The sequence below is a fragment of the Camellia sinensis genome, chromosome 3 (assembly GCF_055761805.1).
Source record: "Camellia sinensis isolate YWXY chromosome 3, ASM5576180v1, whole genome shotgun sequence".
NCBI classification, from domain to species: Eukaryota; Viridiplantae; Streptophyta; class Magnoliopsida; order Ericales; family Theaceae; genus Camellia; species Camellia sinensis.
In genome coordinates, this window is record NC_138963.1 from 49,338,701 (window position 1) to 49,351,872 (window position 13,172).

The window sequence follows — 13,172 nt, forward strand, 5'->3', positions numbered from 1 at the left end:
GGAAAGTATACATATAATGTTGTTGTTCTATTTACAAAATGGTATTGATAGTCATTTAATTTGTTCGTGTTACCTTTACTTTCCATGAATATTTTTCATTTTTTTTTTTCAATTTTACAATAAAGTGATGTGCAAATATTTTCATAAAAAATTTACCTGACATTATTTCTCTTTTTGTTTGGTACAAGTGGATGAACTCATGCACGAAGCTAAATTGTACAGGATTACTTGGCACTATAGGCTTGTTTTTTATGATTCTAGTAGATGTTTTTCTGTTTATAATGGAATCAGTGAGTGTCATAAATTCATAATAAAAAAATTATAGTAGCATGCCTGAGACTCTAACCTGGCAGGTGTGTATACTGCTTAAGCCAAATTGCATGAAGTTTCCTATATTTGACATAATTCTTCCAAGGTTATTATGAAGACTTATCATAAAAAAAAGGGGTAGAGATTTCAAAGATGTTATGCATCTTCAAGTTTAAAATGAAGAAATGAGCTATGGTTGTATGTTCTTAATCATCAATATTATTACTTGCTACATTTGGGGGCAACAATTGGAAATAGCCTCAAATCAACCCCCATATATAACGATCACCTCGGCCTACATGAAACAAACTTGTGAGAACAAGTGGCGCATCAATAGGACACACAGTTACATATTTAGACCAAAAAATGTACTAATCCGAACCTCGTATCTTCCACTCCCCTCACACACTTACCCTCTTCCAAGTAAAAATTCAACAAAAGCACTTTGAATTTAGAATTACAAAGCCTATTTGAACTCAGTTTCCATTGTCAAGCACAGGCCAATATTGGCAAATTGTGGACCAATAGTTAGAATTGTAATGCTTATTGGAAAGTATACATATGAATGTTGTTGTTCTATTTACAAAATGGTATTGATAGTCATTTAATTTGTTCATGTTACCTTTACCTTCCATGAACATTTTTCATTTTTTTTTCCAATTTTACAATAAAGTGATGTGCAAATATTTTCATAAAAAATTTACCTGACATTATTTCTCTTTTTGTTTGGTACAGGTGGATGAACTCATGCACGAAAAGATTTGGGTAGAATATTAGTTACATTTTTGGATTTTGGATGGACTAGTAGTTATATTTTTGGATGGATGTTTATGAAAAATATTTGGGTACACTACTAGTTATATTTTTTGAAAGATGCGCATCGATAAAAACATAAAACATAATAACTAGTACTTGCTATTTGTTGTTATGTTTTAAATTTTTATGCTACGTGGATGTGAATTGGATGATTATACAGATTATAAGCGGATTTTTAATTGGAAATGAATATGTAGTTTGGAATTACTTGTAGATGAAAATTTATAATAGTTGCTGACTTTCATTAAACAGGTTCAGGATTGGATGATTTATATATTTTGATGAATATTCATTGTCTAAAATATCACTTGGTCAAATTTTTCAAAATTTTATGTCACATAATTGTCAATGTGTTATTTTTTAACTAATTTTTAATAGAAATTAACTTTAAAAATAGACGGGAAAAATTTTAAAACATAAAAGGTCAAAATAAGAAAAATTAAATTTTAAAAGTTAAAGTGAGGAAGTGGCCAAATATTGAGGGGGCAAAGGCCTCTTTTGGGAACATGAAAAAAGTCAATTTATTGATTTACTAGCTTATTTGAGTAGCATTACCTCTTTATTTTTTTACATACTTTTTCAAAAATATATATATAAAAAATCAATAAATTAATTTTTTTCTTACTTCTCAAAACGAGTCAAAGTATAGGGGTGTAAAAATGGCTTGAGACCCGTGGGCGGCCCGAAGCCCGCCCGGAGCCCAAGGTGGGCCATACCTGTTTTGGCTCGATTAAGCCCAGCCCGAGCCCAACCCAGTACCTTGGGCCTGGGCTTGGGCCTTCCATTTGGGGGTCCGGCCCGTCTCAAAAAATTTTGGGCACTGCGGGCAGCCCGGCCAGGCTCAACCATCAAACCCTCTCTCCACCAATGATCAAATTTCAAAATCAAAAAATAAAAAATAACTTACAATAGTTAAATAATTAAAAAAATAAAAAGATTGATCTTATAAAAATAAAATAACTAAATAAATAAAAAGATTGATCTTATAAAAATAAAAAAATAAAATAATTAAATAAAAATTAATATAATTAAATAAATAACATTAATAATTTAAAAATAAAATAAAAATTAATAATAATTTATTAAATTAAAATCAAATTAATAATTGTTTGATGTAAAAGGATAATGTATCCAGCTAGTGCGCCACCACGCCCTGCCACACTGTGGCTAGCAATGGCAATGCACAGTCTGTGTGTGGCTAGCTTTCATTTTTTATTTTTTTAAGTTTCTTACTTCATTGTTTGATGGGAAAGTGTACCTAATGTGAAAGGAAAAAAGAAATTATATATATAAATATATATATATTTACTAAGTTGAAAGGTAATATTGGGCCCGTGGGGGCTCACCACGAGTCCCATTTTGATAATTCGAACCGTTCAATATGTTGAACTCTTCCATTACTATATGCCTGTAAAAAATCACGTTAATCAGATATCGCTAACTACATGATCAAATCAGTTTGGTATAAAAATGCATGGTGTTATAGTTAATGGTTGACAAAAAAAAAAAACTAATCCAATCAGATAGTTTTTGATATCCGATCAACGTGATTTTTTAAAACATATAATACTCGACGATTTGTACACATTGAACGGTTCCGATTAGCAAAACGGGACCCGTGATGGCTCCCACTGGCCAAAGAGCACCGTCCAAATGGTAGCTCGAAAAGGAGGCAACCATTTCTTAAAACTTTGCTGCCAGTGCCATGCCACCGTACAGCCCCCTACCTACTATTATAGTACCAGCCTAGCCTCAACTTTGAGTCGTTGCATTGCAAATTTGCATCTCCTACAACTCAAACGGATATGAATAAAACGGTCATAATTCAAACGATTAGAATTTAAATTACTATAAATATATTTCACTTTTCAAAATAAATTTCACAACAAATCATTCTCTCTCTCTCTCTCTTAAACTCTCTCAATCTCTCTCAACTCTCAATTAATTTTGAAGTGCTATCCCTAAGTGGCTATTGCAATTGTGCAACAAGAAATTTTTAGCAGAAGAAGAAAATTTCTATATCGCATTCACCAATCGGTAACATTAATTAGTTTAATTACATTTATTAACTACTTATTTTTTTTCATTAATTATTTATGCACATATATTAATTATTATTTTTTACTGATTGAATTTACACATTATTTAAAGTAATTGTTAATTCTTATATATTGTTTTACTTGCATTACTATGGATCCTAATATGCCTAATGTTTATGTCAATATTGATATATATACTACACCACGTGAATCTGTTGATTCTCCTTCTAATATCTCTCTTCTAACAGTTGGATCATCATCTAGGAGCAGAAGTAGTAGTGTTTGGGAACATTTTGAAAAAATATCTATAAATAATCCTGATGGCACAATTACATTTAAAGCAAAATGTAAATATTGTGCACGTCTACTTAGTGCTACAACTGCAGGGGGTACTAGTCATTTAAAAAGACAGTCTAACAAACATTTACAAAGTAAACAACCTAATATTCGAAGTCAAATGCAATTAGGGGCTTCATCAATTGGTAATTTGCAAACATTTTCATATAATCCTATACGTGCATAAAATTATGTAGTTGATTATATTAAAAAAGAACAACCTTTTAGTACTAGTGAATGTCCTGATTTTACCGAAATAATTCATGAAAGTTTTTGTCACGCTCCAAACCCGCCCCTAAAAGTTTCGGGCATGACGTATTCAGAAACGGAGACTTAACCTGATATACGTAATATATGGGATCTGGACGGAAGCATTAATAAAATTAAATAACATAAACATCATCCATTGAGCTACCACTACTATGCCAGGACCGCAAACATTACATTAGGTAGATAATACACAGGAAGCATACACCCAAGCTTTAGTTACAGTCATTCACATTCATACAAAAGTACTAAAGAAGAAAGGGGTTATTTACATTCAACCATAGGCAGACAATCAAAGCATAAACCGAAAACTTAGTTAAAGCTTTACAAAATGCACGGGTTCCATCTTAAGTGCCTGGACACACTGAGGTTGACAAGAGATAGACAAGTCTCAAGGGTTAGGACTAGGGGTGCAACTTGGGCGGGTTCGGTCGGGTTGGGAGGTTGTCCAAGCCCAACCCAAGTTGTGCTGAGACCTGCCCAAGCCCGAATTGTAACCCGAGATTGTCTGCCCAAGCCCGACCCGAGTTAAACCCGAATTGCCCGAGTTGCCCGAATTGGCCGAATTGTAAATGAATTTCAATTTTTTTTTTTTGCAGCTACATTATTAAATTATTAAAATTTGACTTTATTTTAAATTTTTTTAATAGAAAATCATTAATACCATCAAAATAAATAATTTATATAATGTAAGAGAGGTGCCACAATAGTAATCCTTACAATTATGAATGAAAATAAAAAGAAAAAAAAGTAAGATTTTATGTTATTTGTATATATAATATATATTCAATATGATTTAATAATATAAATTACTTTAATATCATATAATGACTAATAATTTATATATATATTTAATATTTTTATATATCTATATATGTTAATTCGGGCTTCGGGTTGTTCGACGTCTTTGCCAAAGCCCGTCCAAATTTAATTCGGGCTTCTAAATTTTTGCCCAAGCCCGTACCGAATTTGAAAATATTTTGTCCAAGCCCTAAAAAATTCCGGGCTGGGCTCGAGTTGCTCGGGTTGAGCCCGCCCAAGTTGCACCCCTAGTTAGGACTGGCTTTCCAGTTGGTTACCTACAGAAACAAACAAAATACAGAGTGAGTAAAACTCAGTGAATAATAGCACATAAGTAATGTAATGGTTAACTTAAATAACAAAGCATATAACTGTACAGGCATATGATTAATTACATTCTGTAGTCATTTCTAGAACGGCCATGGGCCCAATTTCCTTAACAGAGTGGCTTTAAGCCCAGTAATACACAGAACGACCATCGGCCCAAAAATAACAGAACGGCCTATCGGCCCAGAAATAACAGAATGGCCTAACGGCCCAGAAATAACTATGTATGGACTCAAGAGGTGGCTCGTACGGATTCTAGAGGTGGCTCCCACCAAAGTGTAGCACTTAGTTCCATACAGCACTTTGTTCCATACCAGAAATCATCAGAACAAATTAACTTCAGAATCATACAGAAAGTACATACATTCTTCCCATTATTCACATGAGTTACCATCGGTAATATAAGTTTAACAGAACGTTGCTGATAATTGTTAGCAAAAGGGAACCACATTCCAGAGATACGTAGATACCATAGTTTCATAATGCACATACATCCCATTTTCTTGTCATGAACCAATACCACTAACTTGCAGATAATGGAATGCCAACATTAACTATCAACAGTAAACAAAACGTATGATCCAACGATGCACTTAGATTTTCTCATGGTTCTTTGTAGGTCGACATACTTGTCTCGTAATTAGCAGAACATTAATATTAACAATAGTCCGAAGGTAAAGATAACATTACATCAATAGGTCAGAACAGTTCATATCATAACATGAATCACGTAACAATGCTATTGATACTCAATTCATTTCTATTAACCAACTTCACAGTGTTAATAGTTTGTATGCAATTCTTATGCAGAATCATGAGTAATTCATAGGATGGTACATTCACAATAATCATTAGCCATAGCCAGAATACAGCGTAGGTTCCGAGTCATACCAATGTTCACAAAAATCTTTCCATGTCCACACTGTTTCCCAATCAACATAATATTAACATAACTACATCTGAAGCGCAGAGCGTTAATAAAAAGAATTATTAACGGTAATCAAATGTGCGATTACAGTACTATTACTCACAGCGGTAGGTCTCTGATAGCGGTGGAACGATGTCCTCGTCTTGATCTACGAACACAATGCATATAACAGATTATGAGAATAAAACCAATCACTTTTTATTCCTCACTCAATAGCTATGGTGGTTCTGGACTCATTAGTCCTCCATAGGTTATGCCTCATAAGATAGAAGGAATCGATAGGAGAAAGGTTCAAATGAAGAAACAGTACAAATCGGTAACCAGAAAGTGAACAGTCGTCACTAATTTGAGCATAACTATTTATATATTTAAAATTTTGGAGTGAGACTACCACCATTGGAAACTAGACTTCCGGGGCTTGATTTTAGGCTCAAGAATCACTCAAAACGGAGTCCGGATGCAAAAGATATGCCTGTTCAAAATTACCTGGTCTATGCTGAAATAGGGGTGGCCGCTCGTGCGCCCACTTTGGCCACTCGTGCGGCCCAATTCCGCTCGAGCGGAAGAACCCTGCCGTTCGAGCGCCCAAAAACAGAATGAAAATCCCTTTTTCTTCTTCATGTCCGCTCGTGCGGTGCCCGTGGCCGCTTGTGCGGTCTGGGTAAAAACATCAGTCCGAAAATGGGTCTTTTGCTCCAACACTTGATTCTTTCCATTCTTAAACTTAGTTCTAAACATAATTCACTCAAAAACATGTACAATTGCCTACTAACATGATAAACTAAAATCAACCAAGTATAATCTCCTCTCAAATAAAACAATCTATGTCTCAAATTAAAAATCCAAGACTCATCTTTCTATATAATCAAACTTCCAAAATGCATGCTCTCAAGTCATAAGAACATATCTTACCTATGGTTGATTTTCACACCAAAACTTGTTATTCCACAAATCATTGTTAAGATTGGACCCAATTTAAACAAATTTAGGGAAAGCAAAGTTCATTTCCATGAATTCAACCCATTTCACCCAAAATCCCAAAGCACTAGTTCATTTATATTTTAAACTTCCAAATTAATCCTTGATTTCATGTAGTAATTGAATTATTTACAAAGATAATAGTTAAAACCACATACCTTAACCCAAATCCTTGAATTCCCCCCTTAAAGCTCTTCAATCTCCAAGCCTTCCCTCCTCCCTCTTTGAGTTCCCTCAAGAACTCTCTCTCTCTCTCTCTCTCACGGGTCTTCCCTCTTTCTCTAGATATTTTTGGTTCAAAATAGATGAGTTCAACAACTCCTAAGGCATCCATGTATATAAATATACACACACACACAAGATTAACACAAGGGAGAGCCAAACATGGCCTTACGAATCGTTCGAAATTAAATTTCAATTAAACTTTTCAGATGACTCTAAAAATTACACTGATCATGAATATGCCCTCTATTCTGGTTTCTGAAGCCTCTAAGGCTTTCAATTTGCAGCACAAAATTAACCACTCAAACGTGCATTAACGAATCAGACGAATTAGATTTTCAATTAATTTTCCCAATTAGTTCTAAAAATTTCCATTAGCATAACCAAGCACTCAATTTCGATTTCTGAACCCATAAAGGTCGGTAATTTCAATTTTAAAGCTGCGACTCAACAGATAATTCCTTAATTCGAACATATATCGTTAAATTAAAATGTATTAACCCACGATGACACAAAAGGAATTTTAGATATAGATTTTGGGGTCGTCACAGTTTTGCACCGCAATATCAAAGTTTTCAAGAAATATTACTAGAAACAGGATTTTAAAGAAATTTGAGGATATTAAAAGTGAATTATTTGTTATCTTTAAAAATTTGAATGGAAGAGTTTGTTTAACATCTGATCTGTGATCAAATAATGGTTTTGAATATCAATGTATCACTGCGCATTTTATTGATAATGATTGGAAATTAAATAAAAGAATTATTTCATTTAAATTAGTTGAACTTCCATACACTGGTCATTCGCTTGGTGTACAAATAAGAAATGTATTATATGAGTGAGTTTTACAAAATAAAATATTTACGATTAGTTTAGATAATGCATCATATTATAATCAAACTGTAGCCCATTTAAAATCAACTTTACAATTACTTGTTGATGGTGATGTATTTCATGTTCGTTGTTGTGCCCATATTTTAAATTTGATTGTTAAAGAAGTTATACATATATACGAAACTTCTGTACTTGCAATAAAAAATGCAGTTGTTACTATTATGTTTTCTGGTAATCGAGTTTCAGAATATAGAAAAATTTGTCAACGAGAAAATATGTTATTTAAAAAATTAATTTTAGATGTAGATAGTAGGTGGAATTCAACATATAATATGTTAAAAATAGCTTGAAAACAAAAAAGAGCAAGAGATTTATTTTTTGCAACAACATCAATAGGAGGAGCACTGACACCCACTGAACTTAATTGGCGCTAAGTAGCCTTATATAAAGATTTTTTAAAAGTTTTCGATTCTTTAACAAAATTATTTTCTTATATATATATATATATTCCTACTTCACCATATGTTTTATATATGCTAACAGATATAATTAAAGTTTTCATAAAATATATGGGTAATGAACTTTATGTAACCATTATTACTTCAATGAAAGAAAAAAATGGTAAATATTTTCATCATTTGCCTCATCTATTAGGTTTAGCTATAATAATTGATCCTAGGTGTAAAGAAGTTGGTTTACAAGAATTTTTAGAGCGTATTTTCACTAATCAAATACAGTTTGCCCCTATTATGCAAACATGCAACAAATTATTTCAAGAATACAGGGCAACTGCAGCTACAGCTGTATCTGCATATGTAAATACACCTACACACACTACACTAGCAGTCCAATCTTGAGGTGGGAGATTAAGTATTTTCACAGCAATAAAAAGTAGAAGAATATCTCAATATACAAGTGTAAGTAGTTCTGAACTACAACGTTATTTGGAAAGCCCGTCAGTGGATGATTCCGATAATTTTAACATTTTGGAATGGTGGAAACAAAATGAATCTATGTGGCCTATGCTTTCACAGATGGCCCGTGATATACTAAACGTTCCTATTTCTACAGTTGCTTCAGAAACAGCTTTTAGTGTAGGTGGACGGGTGCTGATTGACTACAGGAGCAAGCTTTCACCCGAAATGGTTGAGGCATTGATAATATCCAGGGATCATATGCACGTGTTTACAAGAAGACAAAATTTTAGTGAAAAAGAGCGAATTCAATATGATTTGGATGACATATCATCGGGCAACGCGACTGAAATGTTTGTCTTCTCCGATGATTGATTAACAATTTTTTTTTTACTATTTCATTTAATTTTGTTTTTTTCTTGGATTTTGTTTTTGTTTTTGTTTTGTTTTTTTTTTTTTTTTTTTTTTTTGTATTAGATTATTGAGGTGGAGTATAAGGCAAATGATTGGTAGGCTAGTAGGTACCAACCTAGTTGGGATGTACTTGACCTATAGTGATGCAATTGCTATACCATCATCAGTAATCTACGTCTAATTGATTTAATAATATCAATTTTTGTAATATTTTATTTCATTTTGAAATAAAAATTATTCATTCAATAAATGTTATATAAATAATTTAATATTGTAATATTGAAACTTTCAATTTCATATATATAAAATTATTTATTTCGATTTTTTTTTTACATAATTGCATACTTTTTTAGTTATAAGTTCACAATTAAAAAAAACATAAGTCATATATAATTAAATTTAAATATCACTATAAAACATTACATAACCAAACAAAATATCTCATTAATCGTAATTAAAATACTCTAATATAATTTATTTTTTTATTTTTTTTCTAATATTAAAAAAAAAGCCTGACTAGGCCCGGCCCTATTAGGAGTGGGCTTGGGTTTGGGTTTGGGTTTGGGTTTGGGTTTGGGTCTGGGCCTGGGCTGTTTGGCCCATGGGTCGGCCTGGCCCGCTAAAAAATTGCGAGCCCACAAAGCCCGAATGGGCCGGGTCTGGCTTTGGTCCAGTCCACCATCGGACTGGACCGTGCTGTTGGGCTCATGAGGGCCCACCACGGGTCCCATTTTGAAAATCTGAACAGTCAATGTGTAAAACTCGTCGAGTACTATATGTCAATAAAAAATCACGTTTATCGGATATCGATAGCTATGTGATCAAAATAGTTTTTTGTCAATCGTTAATTTATTCAGCGTCCATTTTTTTATACAAAATTGATTTAATCACATAGCTATCGATATCCGATCAACGTGATTTTTTCATAGGCATATAGTACTCGACGAGTTCTACACATTAAACAGTTCAGATTTTTAAAATGGGATATATGGTAAGCCCCTACGAACCCAACAATACGATCCAATTCGATGGTAGACTGGACCAAAACCAGACCCATTACAGCCTTATGAAAGTATAATTTACCCTATTTGTCAACATAATTGAATAATTTTGTCGGATGATTATGACCATCAACCAATCATATGGCATATCATTTAATGTTCATTGTACCCTTTCCTTTGCTCCCTTATTATTTGACTGCGCGGAAGATATGTATATATATATTTTTTAGTCAATAAAAAACAGTGAAATGCATATTTTTAGATAATATTAATATACTTTTTAAATATAAAGTTTGATATTTTAGATCAATCAAAATTTATTTTTTTTTTAGTTGTGGCTAAATTTTTTTTTTCTTGAAAGAACTAAAGAATATCTTTCAGAATTCAAATTAGGTGTTTGGAATTTAATTTTTTGTAATTGTTTTTCATCTTTAATTAATTTTAGTTATTTTAAAATTAAAAAAATTAAACTTTTGAATTATATTCGACTAGATAAAAAAAATTCAAAACAAATTAAAAATTACAAAAAATAAAAAATAATCAACTTTTTTATTTTTGCTTTTTACTTCTTTTTAGATTTTTATTTTTTGTTTCTTTTACTTTTTAAATTATTCCATATAAGATGGATGGAAAAGAAATAAATTTTTAACATAATACTTAAAAAATCATTAAAAATTAAAATTTAAAAAATATAACTTTTTTAGATTTGCCGAATACCTACAAAGTCAAGCTCAAGGCCAACAAACTCTAATTTGTCGTTTGGTCTCTCACATTTGCATACCGAACGCTACAACTACTCCTCTCTTATCCATTTGTATACATTGTGAGTGTTTGGAAAGTTATTATTTTATAGATTATTTTAATTTTTATTATTTTAGAAGGTTAGATTTTTTGTGTTTGAAAAAATAGTTGAATTTTTTTGTAGTTAGATGTGATATTTGTGAAAGAAAAAATAAAATGATTATGAATTTGATGTGACATTTTGTCTTATTAACTATTTTAGTGTAGTTTGTCTTTTAACGCTATTTTAACCAAAAAAAACTAAAAAAAAACTTCTTCCCAGACACTCCCAATTGTTTAGAAGCGGATTTCCAGTCCAACATCAAACATTGGTTTCATTTTACGGAAATTTAAAAATATACTTGGAATATGTGTGATATTATTGCCTACTTGACATTATACACTCTTGAAAAATTATAACACATATTATTCTGTTCATCTTTCATCTCACTCATACGTAAATATATTTTACTCATAAATTTTTTTGTTATATAATTAGTTTTGAGCATCACGTTCATTTGATTATAACTTAAAAATTAATTTATTGATTAAGAAAAAATGATTTTATTAGTAAAAGCTTAACTCATTTTGTAAGCTTATTTCTCGTATATATATATTTTTTAATTTTAGTCATTTTAATAATTTATTAAAAAAATATAATAAAAAATCATAAATATATCAAACAAAATATATATATTTTTAAAAATTGATTTTATGCAATAAAGTAGTTAAAGCTCTCTCCCCAAAATAAACCTTAATTTTAGGATTTTGTTATGAACTTATTTACAAAGTTGAAATAATTGCACACTTTTTATAAGAGTGTATGTCATAATCAATGTATAATTAATTTAAGTGTTATTACCTAATACCATTATAACACTTGTTAACAACCCTATGTTCTATTCAATTAAAATTTTAAAAAATTATTATCTCTTTACACTCTCAATATTTTTCTTATTCTTAGGAGGGCATTTGGCAACCTCATGTTTTAGGAAGAGGTGGTGGTTGGGAGAAGAGAGAGTGGTGAGGTGGCAGTGTGAATTTAAAAGTGAATATTACCATTTAGTGATTACTTTAGAAAGATAATTCAAATTCATGAAAAAATTACTATTTTAATTATTAATATTTCTAGAAATTATCACTTATTTATAATTATTTTTTAAAATTTACACTAAATTGAAAATTTCTCAATTAAAAAGAATCCACTAAATTTCTCTAAACACTTACATTATGCGTTGTAAACTTGTACATTGCGGAGAAACACATGTGCATAACAAAGGTTATTTTTGGCTTTTTGGGTTAAAATTTACAAAAAGACAAAATAAGTTAAAATAATTAATAAAAAAAATATCACATCAAATTCATAATCATTTCACTTTTTCTATCACAAATATCACATCGAACTACAAAAAAATCTAACTATTTTTTCAAATATAAAAATTTTAATCTATTAAAATAATTAAAAACTAAAATATTCTACTAAAATAGTAACTTCCCAAACACCCACTTAATGTGGTGAGTAAATAATATGAATAAGTTGACAAAATTATCCACAAGGCAAATGTGTATCCGTCAAACTAGCTGAAATCAATCAACCAATCAATTATAGCTAAAAATGAAATTCAATCAATGTTCTAATTAGGTAGCAGGGGACACATCAGGTATACAATGCTATAACAATAATGATACATCCATCTAAAATTAGAACTCTAATGAGATAGAAAATAAAAAAATAAAAAAAATACAAGGCCAAAATATCACATCATATGGACCCCACATACAGATTAGAGCTATTAGAGCTCACAAATTAGAGTTCCAAAACATTTTTTATGTTATAATTAGAGTTTTTTATTGGGCTAGGCTTCTGTCCAGTCCGATCACGGATTAGAGGGTACTGTTGGGCCCGTGGGGCCCATCGCGGGTCCCGTTTCGATAATCAACTGTTCAATGTGTAGAACTCGTCGAGTACTATATGCCTATAAAAAATCACATTAATCGAATACTGATAGCTATCTCATTAGATCAAATTTCTGTCAACTATTTATTTTTTTCACCGTCTATTTTTTTTTATTTATACAAAATTGATTTAATGACGTAACTATCGATATCCGATCAATGTGATTTTTTATAGGCATATAGTACTCGACAAGTTTATACATTAAATTGTTTAAATTATTAAAACGGGACTCGTGATGAACCCCACGGA

General features: G+C 31.2%; 1 long non-coding RNA gene across 1 annotated transcript; it reads right to left on the reverse strand.

The window, feature by feature from the left end:
- Nucleotides 1-3,960: 3,960 nt before the first annotated feature.
- Nucleotides 3,961-7,097, reverse strand: LOC114311111 (uncharacterized). Its single transcript, XR_014363036.1, has 3 exons — nt 6,960-7,097; nt 5,927-5,971; nt 3,961-4,846 (listed from the first exon to the last, which is right to left on the reverse strand). It is a non-coding gene; the product is annotated as an uncharacterized LOC114311111 (long non-coding RNA).
- Nucleotides 7,098-13,172: the final 6,075 nt, after the last annotated feature.